This window comes from Saccopteryx bilineata, chromosome 4 (assembly GCF_036850765.1).
Source record: "Saccopteryx bilineata isolate mSacBil1 chromosome 4, mSacBil1_pri_phased_curated, whole genome shotgun sequence".
Lineage (NCBI taxonomy): Eukaryota > Metazoa > Chordata > Mammalia > Chiroptera > Emballonuridae > Saccopteryx > Saccopteryx bilineata.
In genome coordinates, this window is record NC_089493.1 from 251,948,079 (window position 1) to 251,967,233 (window position 19,155).

Below are 19,155 nucleotides of genomic sequence, written 5' to 3' on the forward strand. Positions count from 1 at the left end.
AGAGTTAAGTGAATACTGGTTAAATAAGTAAACATTTTCTTGTCTTTTCACTTCAAATAAGCTTAATTTGTGCATCTAAAAGCATATATATATAAGTAAATAAATTAATAGATATTTATATACATGCAAATAATAGATATAGTATAGTTTATAAGTAGCATATCAGGTACATGTATATATATGTATTAAATATACTTTTTTGCCATTTCTACCATTGAAGAAATATACAAGATACATCATGTGTCTAAAATACTTCATAAATAGGCTGAATTGATCGCTTTAGGTTTCTTTATAGATTAGTTCTATGATGTAATAAGAAAACAATAATATTTTTCAACATCTTTCAACCTCATTATATCTGCTCACAAAAATTAGGGGATATTTTATAGCTTCATATTCATTTTGAAATATCCTCTAATTTATGTGAGCAGTATAGTTTCAAGTGAGATTTCATGTAGGAAACAGCAGCAATAAATGCGGCAAAAGAAGGAGATTGGCAGTCTGGATAAGCAGCAGTTTTCCTCTTCTCCAACACATTATGGAAACGAGCATGACTAAGCAAGCATGGAGGAAGGACTGTGAATATTAGATTATTTACCATAAAAGTCAATTTTGTGGTTGCTTTTCTTAATAAAATGTTCTATAACATAATGAAATATGCATAAATATCAAATGAATGTCCTATTTCAAAGAATGTCTATAGAACTTAGGGGAATAATTTAACAGATAGACATAATTAATGTGGCAGCTGTTGAATAACTTAAACTTGGCTATCCTAGGTCATTGTAGGGGAGTGGTGCTATCTCAACTGTGGTTTATGTTTCAAATGGCACTTGGAGAAATGAATACTTAACTGTGGTGAAAGAAGGAGAGGCTGATCACGACAATAGATATAACAGTACAGCAATTCAACTGGCCATCTTCCCCATACAAATATCTCTTTTGATATTATAAACAGCCAAGGCATCACAGGTTCAGTCATTCTTTAGTATGTACTTTCTTACGTATGCCACTCCCTCCCCATTTCTTACAAATATTGTTTTCATTTATCATGATACTGGCCAATTTTTATTTTTATTAAAGTTAGTTTGGGACTTATCTAATATAACTAGAAAATACAAAGATTTCAAGTCATATTAAATTATTTAGACCAGGAGGCCATTAGACTGACTGAGTTGGCTCTAATGCCATGGTTCCCACTTTAAGCAAACCCAAACCTCAGCCTATAAATACCTTAACATTACAAGTTGAAACCTGAGAACAACCAATCACAAATAGCCAAGAAGGCTTTAAGGTATAGGCAGGCAATCACTTCCTTGCCTTGCTTCTATCTTTTCTCCAAAAAGTTTTTTCTTAGCTCCAGTTGGAGGAGTACCTCTATTGCTTTGGTGCTGCTTGATTGGAGTTAATTCTTGCTTAAATAAATTCTTAAAATTTGGTATGTCTCAGTTTATCTTTTAATAATAGTGTTGCAATTTTATGGCCTTTCAAAATAAATCTATGATTTAATCCAGTCATCTCATTATTACCTCACAAGATCTTAGTGAAATAGATAGAAACTGGGGAGCAGAACATGATTTTTTTTTTAATAAATTTTTATTAATGTTAATGGGATGACATTAATAATTCAGGGTACATATATTCAAAGAAAACATGTCTAGGTTATCTTCTCATTAAATTATGTTGCATACCCCTCGCCCAGAGTCAGATTGTCCTCTGTCACCCTCTATCTAGTTTTCTCTGTGCCCCTCCCCCTCCCCCTAAATCTCTCCCTCCCTCCCTCCTGCGTCCTCCCTCCCCCCACCCCTGGTAACCACCACACTCTTGTCCATGTCTCTTAGTCTCGTTTTTATGTTCCACCAATGTATGGAATCATGTAGTTCTTGTTTTTTTCTGATTTACTTATTTCACTCCGTATAATGTTATCAAGATCCCACCATTTTGCTATAAATGATCTAATGTCATCATTTCTTATGGCTGAGTAGTATTCCATAGTGTATATGTGCCACATCTTCTTTATCCAATCTTCTATTGAAGGGCTTTTTGGTTGTTTCCATGTCTTGGCCACTGTGAACAGTGCTGCTATGAACATGGGGCTACATGTGTCTTTACGTATCAATGATTCTGAGGTTTTGGGGTATATACCCAGTAGAGGGATTGCTGGGTCATAAGGTAGTTCTATTTTCAGTTTTTTGAGGAACCACCATACTTTCCTCCATAGTGGTTGTACTACTTTACATTCCCACCAACAGTGTATGAGGTTTCCTTTTTCTCCACAGCCTCTCCAACATTTGTTATTACCCGTCTTGTTGATAATAGCTAATCTAACAGGAGTGAGGTGGTATCTCATTGTAGTCTTGATCTGCATTTCTCTAATAACTAATGAAGATGAGCATCTTTTCATATATCTGTTGGCCATTTGTATTTCTTCCTGGGAGAAGTGTCTGTTCATGTCCTCTTCCCATTTTTTTATTGGATTGTTTGTTTGTTTGTTGTTGAGTTTTATGAGTTCTTTGTAAATTTTGGATATTAGGCCCTTATCTGAGCTGTCGTTTGAAAATATCAGTTCCCATTTAGTTGGCTGTCTGTTTATTTTGATATCAGTTTCTCTTGCTGAGCAAAACTTTTAATTCTGATGTAGTCCCATTCATTTATCTTTGCCTTCACTTCTCTTGACATTGATTTTCTTGATGTCAGGTAGGATCAGAGGGATGAGCTGATGGAAGGACCTCATGCAGGGCCACTCAGTAACAATGAGGCTTCACAATGAGTGTTTATGTTTTAGCCTTGTTGGTACGGGCACATTTTAATCCCCTCAATTACATGTCATTTCCTTGGTGGTGCATTAATCCTGTGGCAGGGTGACAGCATTGGATGTGTCATTTTATTTACTGTCCTAGGAGATGGAGGCATTTATAAGGTATCTGTATTTGGAGTTGAGCTACTTTTTGAGAGCTTGCTTTCTGTTTCAACTAGCCTATGATTAATACAGTTCTGAAAGTGTGAACTTCCAGATTAGTGGAAGTTAGGAATCCTCCTTCTTATAAGAAAAGGGCTAAATTCTACATTAAATTAGAGGTTTAAAAAAACACCATAAAGTCAAATAAATTCATTCCCTGTTCTTTTGGTAGGAATGCACATGCCTTATTTTTCATCCTGCTCTCACTAATATTCTTTTTAGTCTCCAAAGAAGTTTTCACATCAGGCTTAAGAAGTGAGAAGGAGGTTATAAGACAAGGATTAGTAAGAAAGAAGGCTTGCCTTCTATAACTTTATAGACTACATTCCTTTAAAATCCCTCATACTTAAACAATGAATCACTCTTTAGGACAGCAACTTCTTCTTTGGAGTTTCACAGAAGGAACTAGTATAATTTCAGAAGGACTTGATATTTTATTACTTGTGTTGTGCCAATAATCTCACCAGAATTTACCCTACACACTCTAAGAAGCTGATACCACTATTGTGTCCCTAGCGCAGTCAGAGCATATGGGGCTAAGTGGGATTTGCCTAAGGTTTGTTGGCTCATTGGCAGCAAAATTGGGACTCAAGTTTGTTTGCATCAAAATCACATATGCTTTCGATTGGTATGCCATGCTGCATATCAGCCTTCATTAAGGTGATTTACACTTCAACTCATTTAATCAGCAACCTGTGTTAAGCTAAGCCGGTGACTCTCTGAGTGCCAATTTTCTAGTCAGGAAAATGTGTGTAATGGTATCTAACACATAGGGTTATTTTTAGAATAAAAGTTGTTAATAGACATTAAATAGTGAACTATTTCAGCATAAAATTCATGCTCAAGAAATGTTAGTTCTCTATTCTTCCTATACCAGCACTTACCTGTCTAATCTGTAACACCTTGGCTCAAATTTTGTGTAACTCAAAGCAGAGAAAGTGGTGACTAGGTTATGATCAGTCTTTATTTCCTCCATTCCAAAGACCAAAAGTAGATTGTATTGAAGGTCCTTGTGAGAAGAAATCCTTGTTGTGCCTGAAGACCATCGTCAGCAAAGTACTGTGGATTCACAGAGAGGGAAATGAATGAGCTTTATGCTCAGGTCAGGAGACAAAGAAGGAAATTTGAGAGGTCTTATAGAGGATATGGCACTTTGAGCTGAGCCTTAAAGAACAAGTGCAGTAAGAAAAAGTGGAGAAAGAAGCAACTGCATTTTATGTCATGGAAATAGCACACAGCAGAGGCAAACGGTACACAGTGGATCTGTGAATCAGAGGAATAGCTGCTGGCAGCTGGGGACAATTCCAAGGTAAGAGGCCAGGAGGGATGTCCTAGGAGATGTGATTTTTACAGTGGAGTAGACCTGATCTCTCGGCAAATGGATTGCTTTGAATATTAGTGTTTCTTGTTTTATTTAGATTATCCCAAATAGCCAAAAGATGTTTTTCATCTTGGTTGTTTTTGAATAGCAAAATGCTATGAAACCTTTTGTTCATGATCTAATAAATTACTAAGAAATCACTTATTTCATTAACTGTAACTAGACCTAAATTTATTATGTAATAACCAATAGGCCAGCAGTAGTCAACCTGGGCCCTACCACTCACTAGTGGGAGTTCCAGCTTTCATGGTGGGCAGTAGCGGAGTAACCAAAGTATAAATAAAAAGATAGATTTAACTATAGTAAGTTGTTTTAAAAAGATTTATTCTGCCAAACTTAGTAAAAATCTGACATAAAGTACTTGGTAAGTAATTATTATTATATGCTTTAACTTGCTGTAACTCTGCTTTATAAATTTTATAAAGTAAAGTTACTTCCCTACTTTATAAATCACCCTTACTGTGGAACAAGTGGGCAGTTAGAAAATTTTACTACTAACAGAGATACAGAAGTGGGCGGTAGGTATAGAAAGGTTGACTACCCCTGCAATAGGCTGAAAGACAGTGCATGTTGAGCTTAATCAATTTCCTTTTGTTTTGTTTTGTTTTGTTTAAACCTGACTGCATGAGGTCTTGTTGAGGGTACTTGCTTTTTTGGAACTTAATCATTTAATATTATTTGAGGTCTATTTGAGGTTATTTCACTGACTTCTAGAGGTTGGGCATATCAATCTTTTTTTGTGTGACAGAGACAGAGACAGAGCGAGGGACAGATAGGGACAGACAGACAAGAAAAGAGAGAGATAAGAAGCATCAATTCTTTGTTATGGCACCTTAGTTGTTCATTGATTGCTTTCCCATATGTGTCCTGAACAGGGTGTCACAGCAGACCGAGGGACCCCTTGCTCAAGCCAGCAACCTTAGGCTCAAGCTGGTGAGCCTTGCTCAAACCAGATGAGCTCACGCTCAAGCCACGACCTCGGGGCTTTGAACCCGGGTCCTCCACGTCCTAGTCCGATGCTCCATCCACTGCACCAAGTCAGGCCAGGTATATCAACCTTATAAGCACAACATAAAGAGAACTCTTAGAAGAGATTTGGTAAAATTCCCCATTTTATAACACTCTAAAACTGCTTACTTCAACTATCTTATCAAAAACTACTAGAAATGACTTGGTGACATTGAGAAATGCTTTTAAATTATTGTTTTAAATGTCATAATTCATGAAACTATTATGAATCCAATACTTAAAAATATTTTTTAACTTTAAGGGAATCTGGCATCCTTCTCAAGATTTCTTTTCCTGAGTTAAATTAAAACCATGGGGTTCTGGAGTTTATAAAGGCCCACAATTGAACTAAACCAAAAAGGAGTGAATGAAAAATAGATGCTCAAAAGGATTATTCACTTCTCCAGAATAAACACTATGCTATGTAACTAATTAAAATAATTCATAGATAATATGTGTCACTAAAAGCAGATGTGTATATAGTTATACATATTTAGTTTTTTGTATTTAGACTGAGAACTACTTTGAGCTTCAAATGTGCTTTTTCCCCTTTGCTAAAATGAAGGCAAACTCTGCAGGTGCTCTCTGTTCTGTACACACTTGTAGCTTGGGATATTGCAGGGATGTTCTCAGGATCTGGTCTCTTTTGCTGAAGAAATTTGAAATTTGACAAGTGACTGTCAATTCAAGTACCCATCTTCAAGTTTGCTTTCTTATTATGAGTTTTCCAGGTCACATAATAATTTATTTTATGCAGTTTTGTGCTGCAGTATTTCAGCTCTTACTCATCAAGTTTATGCTGATCATTTTTATTTTGAGGGAGAGGATACTCTCTGATGCTTTTTTTTCTTTCTTTTCATTGTCCTGGCACTAACATAGCATTTGAGTGTTTATTAAATGTCTGATGAAGTGTGTTGGAGTCATTACGAGCTTATGTTCCTTTTGCAATCACATTATCTATTTATAAAATTTGTGGGTTTTATAATTTGGTTCTCATTTTATTTTATTCATATATTATAATAAGCAACCCAGCCTTACTTTTTTCTGGCCTTTCCCCATATACCCATTCTAGTCAACTTCTTGCGATAATCAAATAAACTAATTTATGTATGTTACAGTGAAGACACTAGAAAAATGTGAATAAAATTAGAAAAAAGTAAGCCATGATTTTATAAACTATGCCTACCACACATAATCTAACATTCCTTTATTTGCTTGTTATTAGGTAAGCAAACCATGACCTAGAAAAGGTATTTAAAGATATGTAGAGCATAGAAAATATTTGGAGGGCTGTACAACAAACTCATTGTTTTGTTTACTTCTGAGAAATAGAGGTGGAGTCAGAGAGTGGGAAAAATTTTTATTTATTTTTTATTTCCATGTTCATAAACTACTTTTGAAGTGTAAAAAGGGCATTATAATGTATTCTAGGTTAATATTTCCAGAAGTATGAATTCTAAGAACTGTATATAGACCAGCAATGTACCATATACACAGACTGAAGTAGTCAGAATATAAGCAGAATGGATTGTTTGAGTAAAGGAAAATTACATTATTATTATAAATATCTAACATTTATTGAAATTTTATTATATGCTAAAAACTATTGTAGGTGCTGACTGTACATTTATTATCCCATTTAATCCTCACACTAATCCTATGAAATAGAGATAATTATTATCCTCTTTCACAGATGAAAGTGCTGCAAAAGGAAATTTATTATCTTCTTACTTGAAATGGCAGGTAAGCGGTGGTTCAGACTTTGAACTCAGGTGTCCAGACTCCAGAACATACACTTAGTTCTGATGGTTGAACATTCCTGTAAGATAATTTTACTTTTGTGACTTAATTCTTTGAGTATTACTCAATTTTGCCTACATTAGAGATTTCTCCATGTGTAAAATTCATGTGTAGGCATCTATTCTTTTTTAATTTTTTTTTTATTTTTACAGAGACAGAGAGAGAGAGTCAGAGAGAGGGATAGATAGGGACGGACAGACTGGAACAAAGAGAGATGAGAAGCATCAATCATTAGTTTTTTGTTGCGACACCATAGTTGTTCATTGATTGCTTTCTCATATGTGCCTTGACCATGGGGCTACAGCAGACCAAGTAACCCCTTGTTTGAACCAGCTTGGGTCCAAGCTGGTTAGCTTTGCTCAAACCAGATAAGCCCACGCTCAAGCTGGCGACCTCAGGGTCTTGAACCTGGGTCCTTTGTGTTCCAGTCCGAACCTCTATCCACTGCTCTACTGCCTGGTCAGGCTGTAGGCATCTATTCTTAAGACTGCAAATATAGGTAAGAAGTTAGGCTGAATTTGTAGTTATTCCAGCAGTGATCTTGAAATTTTGCTATTAAAATGATTTTCTAATAGTTTTCCATAATAGTAGAGTTCTTAAAGAAACATTACTATTTGAAAACACTTCTATTTAGACAGGTTTGGGTCAATGCATCTTTAATTCAATATTATGTGCCCTCCAATCCTGAAAGGGTTTTAAATGTCACCAACAGTTTACATTTGGTAATCTACAATAGGAAGATGGATACATTTTTTGCTGTGGAAGCACTTGGGAAAATCAGTCAACTCTGCAACTCAGTAAACATTCATGAATTTTTAATTTAATATCAGAGACTAGACATAATCTGGAAATCTCTATCAAAAGAACTGGGGGAATGAGAGGGAACTTGATAAACTAAGGTAATTACATTTTGAGGCTACATTTGAGTCCCACTAAAGTATATTTTTTGGTGTATTTTTGGGGCTATATTGATTCCTTCATTGATTTTAACTTGATTACATGGTGAGAAACTATGATTGGAAGTGAAATACTGATTGAGTGAATTGACCTTCCAAGAAAGATAGCATATAAATTTATGTTTGTAAATTAAATTTAAATTTAGGTTCTGAAAAATGGGTGGGCAAAATGGGAATCTAGAAATTAGATAAATGAATGGACTTCAGTGTGGATTAATTCTGTATTCAGATTAGTGAGCATAGGAATCTTAGCCTATGTAGTTATATATAGTGAAAAGTTTTAAAAGAATCTACTGTAACAATGGGTCCTTGAAAAAAAATTAAAGAAAATGTAATTACTGGGACTTGTACGCAAAATGGTTCATAGATGCTTTAAGACCATGATTCCCACTTAACAATACCTCACATTTTGGGGAAGACAGTCAATTGCAATTGCTACATAGTCAATTATTGTAGTAGGCCTTCAGTGATATGTTTATCCAGCTGTGTAAAAATGATGTAGGAATAATCAAAGACTCACATTAAATGGACATCTTAAGTATCACACTAACTAGTTAAGTAATTAATGCGACAGAAAGAAGTAATGATTAAGTGGAAATCTGAATCAAGTATGTTTAGTGTTAATTATTTAATTAGCCATATTCTCCATCCTGACCATTCACAATTTAAAAGTCAGTTTATGGATCTCCAGAGCAGTTGCCAAGGCAATGAATCTAGTCTGGGTCTTCTTGTTTTCACTGGGCATTTGCTTTCAAATATCATAGCATTACAATGGGGAGTGCTTCCTGGTGTGATATATGGAGAAAATAATAGATAATTGCAGGGTTAATGGCTAGAAATAATTAAAATGACACTACTAAACTTTGTCTTTTCAAGAAGAGAACCCTAATTAAGCCACATCTCCTTTCCATTATCACTCTACTGCCAATTAAAATCTGATATATTTTGTCAGTTTTATACAGATGAAGCTTTTAGTCTTTCATATATTCAAATTTACATTTTGGCAGGATTATAAAGGGCTCTGTCATTTAATTTTATATGCCTATAAAAGACTCCACTCAGACCATCCTTTTCCCACTTTGCAACTTCTCTCATTGTCACTGATTGAAAAATGCGTGTTAGTGTCTCAGCAGTGTGGTGCTTGTTAACTAACGTTTAACATTTATATTTTCTCAGAATGCAATTATGTAAGAAAGAAAAACTAAGAATAGTTAAACCAAGGGTACATGCCATAGTAACAAGAATTCTAATTTATATACCCTTTATAGGCATCCCAGTTTTGTTTGGGTTAAGTGTGAGGAAGAGTTGTCTTTATTCTATGCTCTTTAAGGTGATGGAAACGTAGAAGGACAGATACTTATTATGAGGGGCTTGAATATTTCTCTTTTTATCTGAAATAATGTTAAAATGGTTTTTTAGGGGAGCATGACTAGTAGAAAAAAAATGGAGAGAGAGACAGCTCTTTTTAGAGTTACACATAGATTTAACCTACTTAATTGTAGAAAATTGATAGAGAAGCCACATGGAATGTTGGAAAGGGGTAATTTCTGGAACCAAGTAGTCTTGAGTTTGAAACCCCAGCTCTGTATCTTAGTAATTTGGATGGCATTGGTCAAGTTATATATTATCTCCAAGAGTCAGTTTCCTCATCATTTATATAAGGGTAATAATGTGCAGTCAGATGTTTTTGTGAAAAGTAGGGACAATGCTTAGCACCAACCAGAGTGGGGAAGAGTTAGCATATGTTTGGTACCTGGTACATGTTCTTGGGGTTCTGGCTGCTATTCTATTGTTATATGTGCTGAGTTATTACTAGTCCCAGATGTCCCTTATTGCTTCTCACCATTATTTCTGGAAGACACAGCATGTGGGTTCTCATAAAAAACATTTCTACCAATATTATCAAAATGTTAAGTTAATCACTAAAAAATCTCTTGGAAGAATAAAGCATTATAAATCCAAAGATAAGTGACTATTCATATCTCTAGTTTCCTTATCCATTGATCTCTTTACCTCTAAAGTCTTCAATGTAGATAATAAAAAATTCACTATGGAAGACAAAAGAGAGTAAAGTTTCTATTCATTCAGTTTTAAAGAGAATTATATAGAATAAAATTTATGAATATACTGCCTTAATATTAGAAAATGAACTATTTGATCCTTGTGTTAAAACAGATACAAATTTTTGAAACTACTAATAAGTCTGTAGTCTCTTTGCTCTTTGTTTTACTATTACTGTTTTGCAAATAGTAAAACGTTTTATACTTGAAAGTTGATTGCAGAATGTTCTTATATTTTTGGCATACCATGAATGTTCAACATTAGTAAGCCCTTTGGTAAATAATGTAAATGAGTCTATTGCTACAAACATTTCTTAACTCCCTTATTTTAAAAGAAACCCTTTCTTGGGCCCACATTTTCTTCCAGCCATACTACTTATCACTATATATCACTTTAGAGAGAAATTCCTCAGAAAAGTTGGTCAATACTCAATGGCTCTACATCCTCTCTTGCTATTCTTTCCTGAACCCTACATCTCCATCAAAATGCCTCTTATAGGCATCACCAACGACCTCCAGATAGCTTAATTAAATGCTTATTTCTTAGTCTTATGTTTCCTGACCTGTCAGCTTCATTTGACATAGTGATCACCCTCTCCTATTTAAACCCGATCATCATTATCTTTTGGGATATTACTCTCTATATTTATTTCATCAATTATGTCTTTTCAGTCCCTTTTGCTAGTTTCTCCACATTGTCCCAAATGGTTGCTCAGTTCCTGTGCATTATATCTTTTCTATCTTCACCCCTTTCATAGGTGACCTTGTGAGTGGAGCGCAGAGCGCATTCCTAGCAGCTGCGACTAATGCAATGTTGTGAAAATACTCCAGCTCCCAGAACCCTCCTGGGCATACCCAGGAAGGGAGCTTGCCCACTTTAAGGAAGTGACTTAGTGCCAACCACACAGCTCCCTGGATCTTTTCAGCCATTGGCTATGAAGGACATGCTGTAACACCCTATAGGCTGAACCCATGTATATAAGCTAGCTTACTTCCTGCATAAAGTGGATCTGCATCACTGAACCTGGTCCCCGGAGTCAGGTCTTTGCATCTCCGTCGTCCTCACCCCCGGAAAGACTTGTTCACATGACTTTACCTAGGCTTGCCAATGACCCACTAAAAACAAATATCTGTATCCTGAATTACCCACCAAACTGCAGATTTGTTTATATAACCGCTTGATGCTATGACTTGAATGACTATTAGGTACCCCAGTTTACCTTCTGTGCCTTTCCCATGCTTCTTTCTTTTACAGCATTTCCCATTTCAGTAGTGGGAATTCCATCTGTCTAATTACTCTGATCAATAAACTTACAGACATCCTTGGTTTTCATTTCTCACATCTCATCTATCAGTAAAGTTTGTCCTACCATCAAAATGTATCTAGAATATGACCACTCCTTGCTACTCGGAGCCAAGTCTAAACCATCATTGGCTCTCGTCACACGTATTATAACCTAGCAGGTCTCCTGGCTTCCACAGCTGCACCTGTGATCTACTCTTTCCATGTAAGTCAGAGTAGGTGCCCCTCTTATGTGATTTCCTCAGATTCTCCTTTGGCTTTTCATCTCATGTAGTAAAGTATCTAAAGGCCTTACAGTGCCTCCAAGGCCTGAAGTGCTCTGCATTCCCGCCATTGTCTCTCTGATCTCATTTATTCTCCCTTCTCTACTCTAGCCTCACTAGCTTCCTTGCTTTTCCTCAAATAAGACAAACAGCCAAGCACACCACTACCTAGAGCTGTACCATGTGCTCTTCCTGTTGCCTGCAACTCTTTTACTGGAAATTCACTTTGTTCACTCCCTCAGTTCTTTAAAGTCTCCATTCAAACACATCTCTCTGAAGCTTTCCTTGACATCCAATCAGAAAACATCGCATCTCAACTTGACGAATCCATTTCCCCAATCTAATTCCTTTGATCTCTAAGGCACTATTGCTATCTGATATATGTTAAATATTTGTTTCTATTTTCTGCCTAGTCCATTATAATAAAAATTCTTGGAGAGCTTGAGCTTTATTTGTATTACTAAACCTCAGTGCCCAGAACAAAGCCTATTAACAATAGGCACTCAAAAAACATTTCTTGATTGAATAAATGAAATATAGATAGCTATAATTGCTTATAATAGAGGACCTAATCCAAATATAGGCACGCTGAAGAGTTTATTTATTTATTTTTATTTGTTTCTATTTTTCTTAAGTGAGAAGCAGGTAGTCAGAGAGACAGATTCCCCCATGTGCCCGACCGGGATCCACTCAGCATTCCCACTAGGGGGCTATGCTCTGCCCATCTGGGACCATTGCTCTGTTGCCACCAGCGCCATTTTTGTGCCTGTGGCGGAGGCCATGAGCCATCCTCAGTGCCCAGGCCAACTTGCTTCAGTGGAGCATTGGCTGCCAGATGGGAAGAGAGAGACAGAGAGAAGGGAGAGAGGAAAAAGTGGAGAAGCAGATGATTGATTCTCCTGTGTGCTCTGACTGGAAATCAAACCCGGGACTTCCACACACCAGGCCAATACTCTACCACTGAGCCAACTGGCCAGGGCCCTGAAGAGGTTTATAAAAAGAAGTGACTTCTAAGTCTAGATGTAGAAGATGAGCAAGAGTTAACCAGCCAAAGGTAAAAAAAAAGCAACAACTAAAAACAACAACAACAACAGAGTATTTGAAAGAATAGTCTATTTGATTAATTAAAGTAGTTCATTCTAAGTGAAGTGCAATTTGTATTTGGGACAGAATGGGGCTGGGGGAGTGGCAATGGATGTGGTTGAAGATAGAAGTACAGAGCAGGTCACCGCGAGGCTTTATAGACCTTACTAACTAGTTATCTTTGGAGTTTTTTGAGAGAAAATGGCTGGCCTTTAGAGTTTGAAGGAAAAAATTGACATGTATTTTAGAAAGTTCACACCAGCAGCCACACATAAAATTGATTGAGAGAGAAGGGATAGAAGTGTAGCTAGGAGTCTACTAACGAGATCTAAAAAGATAGAATTATAGACTCCCCAACCTATCTTTGCATGTCTGAATTTGCAGTAAATTCCTAAAATTACTAAATATCTTCATCAATATTCTATGCATGTTTATAGAAAATTAATGAATTATAATTTGTTTGGAATTTAACCCACCACAATGTACTAAGTACTTAATTTGTGCAAAGTATTCTGTTACTGATTACAAAAAAAGTGTAAGAAATATTTTTCTCTACTGAGTTTAAATGATAAAAATAGTTGTCTATTTGATTACTTGTATCCTAAACATTTCTGTATTGCAAAATATAAAATGGGTCTAGGAACTTCAGTCATCTTTCTGATTTGACTCAACAGTGTGTTTTTGCAATTTGAAAAAAAAAAAAGAATTACCTTTATAATTACAGGTACCATTTTTTTTTTTTTTTGGAGCTCTATGTGTCAGGCATTGTGTTAACTAGTTCACATGCATATTTTTTCATTTTAAATCTTTATTACAATCCTTTGAGGGGCAGGTACTATACCTATTTTGTATGGGTGAAGGACCCGAGGCTCTGAGAGGCTAGGTAACTTTCCTACTATCACTCAATAAGTAAATGGTAGAGCCAGGCTAGAATTATCAGTGCTCTTTGCCTCCAAATCCTGTGCTCTCCATTGAGCCTACTGCCTGTCTATGTAATTTCCAGGTTCATTAGAAGCTAGGAAAAAATATGGATTTGCTGACAGCCTTTAAGAGAAGTCTAGAACTTTGAACTCATCCATCAAGTTTTTGTGATAAGTACCCTCTTAATGGTTCTAGTTATAACTCATCTCACAATAATACTCAATAATGCTCTTTATTGAGTTTTTTACCTTTCATAGATTTATGTGTCCATATCAAGTTCTCAGTTTCTGCATAAAGCTATATACTTTTTATTACTTTAATTTGACAAATGCATAATGTGGAAATCAGCAGTAGTGTGGGGACCCTTAACTTGCAATGTTCCTTGTATTAATTTTTTTTGAAGTTTCCAACTCTCACATTTTCATTGCATTTAATATGCATCATAAAAGTTTCTCCTTTGCAAGTTCATTACATTTGCTTTTTGATTGCAGTTAGAGCCTTTGAAATTGCTGTTAGGCATAGTGGAAATAATTAACAGCTTAGGTCTATGCAGATTTTAGTACAAATAAATGCAGTCAGTTAGTTTCTCAAATAACTTAATTACTGTTAATGAGTGTAATAATATAATACGCTATAGCAATGTAGTTGGGTAACAAGTGCCCACTCAGCATATATTTTCTTCTTTCAGGGAAAGAATACATTAATGTCCTTTGCAGCTTAAGGCTGACAAAGATAAGCATTTGATGTGCCTATAATTTTAAAAAGAATTATATCATGATATCAGACTGATGGTTGCCAGAGGGGAGGAGTATTGGGGGGCTGGGTATAAAAAGTAAAGAGATTAAAAAATATAAGTGAACAGTTACAAAATAGTCATGGGAATATGAAATACAGCATAGGGAATATAGGGTAGTCAATAATATTGTAATAACTAGTTATGGTGCCAGGTGAATACTTAAAATACTTATGGGACCACTTTGTAAAGTATGTGATTATCTAACCATGTATTGCATAACTGAAACTAATGCAAAATAATATTGAATGTAAATTGTAATTAAAAAAAATTTTTCAAGAAAAAAATATTATATTTAAATATCACACCAAAAAATTATATCATAATTTTACTGGAAAACAGGAAAGGAAATTATTGAAATTCATTTGTGACCATACAGGGTTGTTGAATAATGCTAGGGAACTTAAGTGACAAAGCCTATATAATAAAAGTAACTTAAAGTCTTTTATATTCATTTATTTAAATATTTATTTTGAAAAATGAAGCAGTTAAAAAATTTAAACAAAGGGAAATTAGGGGGCATCTCTCTCGAACAAATACATAATCAAAATAATAAAAAAAATGCAAAAATGAGACATTCTGCTGTATTTGGAATAAAGGAAGGTAAATGATTATCTGTATAGTAGTACTTGGTTGTGGGTGAGGTGTGGAGATTCTTAATAATAAAAACATTAGAAACATATGGATACATGAGACGAAGAAGTGGTTTACAGATTTGTCTCCTACCTCCACTATCTGCAGAGGAGTTCACATTCTGGGATACAGGTGTATATACAAAGCTTTCTCTTTACTGATACAATGATGTCTGCTCAAACTAATGTAGGTAAACTGCATACATATTTTTTGCATAGTATTTTTTATATTTTCTAAAAGTTCCACCAATAGTTAGATATGTAGCAGTAACATTAGTAGAAAATGTGATACTTTAGAGATAACCAATCCCTCCTTCTTCCCCTCCCTCAGCCAGTGGCTCAGTTGGTCTAAGTATGTTAGCCTCAGGTGTTAAAATTGCTTGGTTGAGCATTGGCCAAGGCAGGGGCTGCCAGGGAGGTCCCAGTCAGGTTCATGCAGGAGTCTGCCTCACTATCTCCCCTCCTCTCACTTAAAAAATTGTTTTCAGGCCCTGGCCGGTTGGCTCAGCGGTAGAGCGTCGGCCTAGCGTGCGGAGGACCCGGGTTCGATTTCCGGCCAGGGCACACAGGAGAAGCGTCCATTTGCTTCTCCACCCCTCCGCCGCGCTTTCCTCTCTGTCTCTCTCTTCCCCTCCCGCAGCCAAGGCTCCATTGGAGCAAAGATGGCCCGGGCGCTGGGGATGGCTCTGTGGCCTCTGCCTCAGGCGCTAGAGTGGCTCTGGTCGCAACATGGCGACGCCCAGGATGGGCAGAGCATCGCCCCCTGGTGGGCAGAGCATCGCCCCTGGTGGGCGTGCCGGGTGGATCCCGGTCGGGCGCATGCGGGAGTCTGTCTGACTGTCTCTCCCTGTTTCCAGCTTCAGAAAAATGAAAAAAAAAAAAAAAATTGTTTTCATTTTTACCTTTCTACACTTGTACTTTTAAAAAGAACTTTATCAATGTATAATTGATGTTTAATAAATAGCACACTTTAAATTACTTAAGTTTTGATATATGTGAAACCACCATGACAATCAAGATAATGAATATATAGATCACCTCAAAATTTTTCTTGTGTCTATTTGTAATTCATTCCTGACTCCATGTCTGCTTGTAGGCAACCACATATCCATCATGTCACTTTAAATTAGTTTTCATAGTCTAGAATTTTATGTACATGAAATCATATAGTACTTTTTGTTTGAGTTCTTTCACTAAGCATAATTATTTTGAGATTTATACACATTTCATCAACAGTTCATTTCTTTTTATTGTTGAATAGTGTTGTATTGTATGCATGTATATACTACAATGTGCTTATCCATTCTCCTGCTGCTGAGCATTTGATTTGCTGCCAATTCGTGGCTGTTGCAATGAGGTTGGTATAAACAGTCACATATAAAGTAAGTCTTTGTGCAGGCTTTTGCTTTCACATCTCTTCAGTGAATGCTGAGATGTGGAATGGCTTGGCAAATATTTAACTTTTTTTTTTTTTAAGAAGCATAAGAAGACTTTCCAAAGAAGTTGACTTATTCAGTTTGGGATGTTATAACAAAGTACCATAGACTAGGTGACTTACAAACATCAGAAACTTTATTTCTCATAGTTCTGGCTGAAAGTCCAAGATCATAGTGTCAGCATGATTGGTTTCTGGTAAAAGCCCTCTTCTGGGTTTCAGATTGCCTATTTTTCTCTGTATCTTTACATGGTGGAGGAGTGGGAGACAGCTCTTTAGTGTTCCTTTTACAAGGACACTAATTCCATTAATTAGGGCTCCATCTCATGATTAATCATCTCCCAAAGGCCCCACCTTCAAATACCATCAGATTTAAAGTTAGGATTTTGGGGGGGGAAAAAGACTTTCAGTTTGTAACAGTAGTTATACATTTTTAAATTCCCACTAGTCGTATATGAGGGTTCTAGTTGTTCCATGCCCTTGCCAACACTTGTTATAGTTAGGTTTTCTAATTTTAGTGTTTCTAGTTTCCATAATGGTAACTCATTAGATATCTGTTTGAGCCATACTATTTGTTGAAAAAACTTTTCTTTCCTGACTGAATGGTGTTGACACATTTTTTAAACATCACTTGAATAGTTGAACGTATATTTGTGGGACTGTTTCTGCACTCTCTTTTCTGTTCCATTAGTGTATATGTCTGTTTCTTTGCTAATAGTTGAGTTGATAACTAATTTTATAAGTAGTTATAAAATCAGGGAGGGTAAGTCCACAAACATTGTTCTTTTTTCTTAAAATATCTTTGGTTATTCTAGATCCTTTACATTTCCATAAACATTTTAGAACCAGTTTATTTTCTCCTAAAAAATATACTGCTGCTGCTAAAATTTTGATTTAAACTGTATTGATTCTATAGATCAACTTGATGACAATTTCTCTTTTAACAATGTTGACTCTCACAATATATGAACATGATAAATTACTCCATTTTTAGGTCATCTTTATTTTTGCTCAACAATATTTTATGTTTTTCACTTTATAGATCTCAGACATCTGTTTGATTTAATCATAATGCTCTGAATTTTATTGCAACTGTATATAAAATTGACTTTTTAATTTTATTTTCCTATTTTTGTTACTGATGTGTAAAGAGCCAATTGATTTTTTTAAAAATTTTATTTATTGATTTTTAGAGAGAGAGGAGAGAGAGAGAGAGAGAGAAGGGGGAGGAGTAAGAAGCATCAACTCCCATATGTGCCTTGACCAGGCAAGCCCAAGGTTTTGAACTGGCAACCTCAGTGTTCCAGGTCGACGCTTTATCCCACTGCGCCACCACAGGTCAGGCTGAGCCAATTGATTTTTAAAAAATATTAAACTTGTATTCTCACCAATGGTAATTAACTTATTACCTTTTAGTAGTTATTTTATAGATTTCCTATTAATTTCTACATAATCATTCATTTCTCAGCACAGCTTTACTTCCTTCATCCTTATCTATATGCTTTTTATTTATTTATTTATTTATTTATTTTTGTTTCATTATAATGATTCTGACCTCTAGTACAGTATTGAATAGAATATTGATAGTGAACATCCTTGCCTCATGAAACAACCAGAATTTCACCATTAAGTATGATACTAGTATAGGATTTTTTAAAAAGATGCTCTTTTTATGTTTGAAGATGTGGTCTACTATTTATAATTTATTGAGAGTGAATGTATCTTGCATTTTGTCAAATGCTTTTTCTCCATTTATTGAAATGAGACTATGTTTTTATTTTTAATACATAAATATGCTAAATTACGTAGGTTGATATTTGAATGCTACACCAAGAAGGCATTCTTTCCAAGTAGCATAAGCCCTAATGGTTATGATATATTGTCTTCTTTCAAAAAATAAGTTGGATTCTATTTGCTAAGATTTTGTAAAGAATTTTTGTATCTATATTTATCAGAAAAATTAATGTGCAGTTTTCTTTTCTGGTAATTTTTTTTGTTTTGGTATCAGAATAATTCCATCCTCATAAAATGAGTTGGGAAATATTTCCTTTACTACAATTTGTACATATGTGTATGTAGACTTGGTTTTATTTCTTCTTTAAGTATTTGATAGGATTCATCAGTAAAGAGATCTGGGTCTGAAGTTTTCTTTGTGGGTATATTTTTAGCTGTAAATTTAATATCTTTAATAGATACTGGGTTATTAAGGTTTTCTATATTTTTCTTGAGTAAGCTTTGATGGTTTGTGTTTATAGGGAATTTATCCATTTTTACTTAAATTGTCAAATTTACTGAGAAAAACTTGTTCATAATATTCCTTTGTAATTTTTAATATTGAATTAATCTGTAGTAATTTCATCTCTCTTAATATTTATAATTTATCCTTTTATTCATATCAATACAGTCATATGTTTATATATTTATTCATCTCAAAAACCAGCTTTTGGTTTTATTGATTTTTTTATATTGTGTTAATTTTTTATTCATTTCTTTTCTGGTCTTTATTATGTTTTATCTTTTGCCTACTTTAGGTTTGTATGCTCTAATTTTTTTTTTTAGTT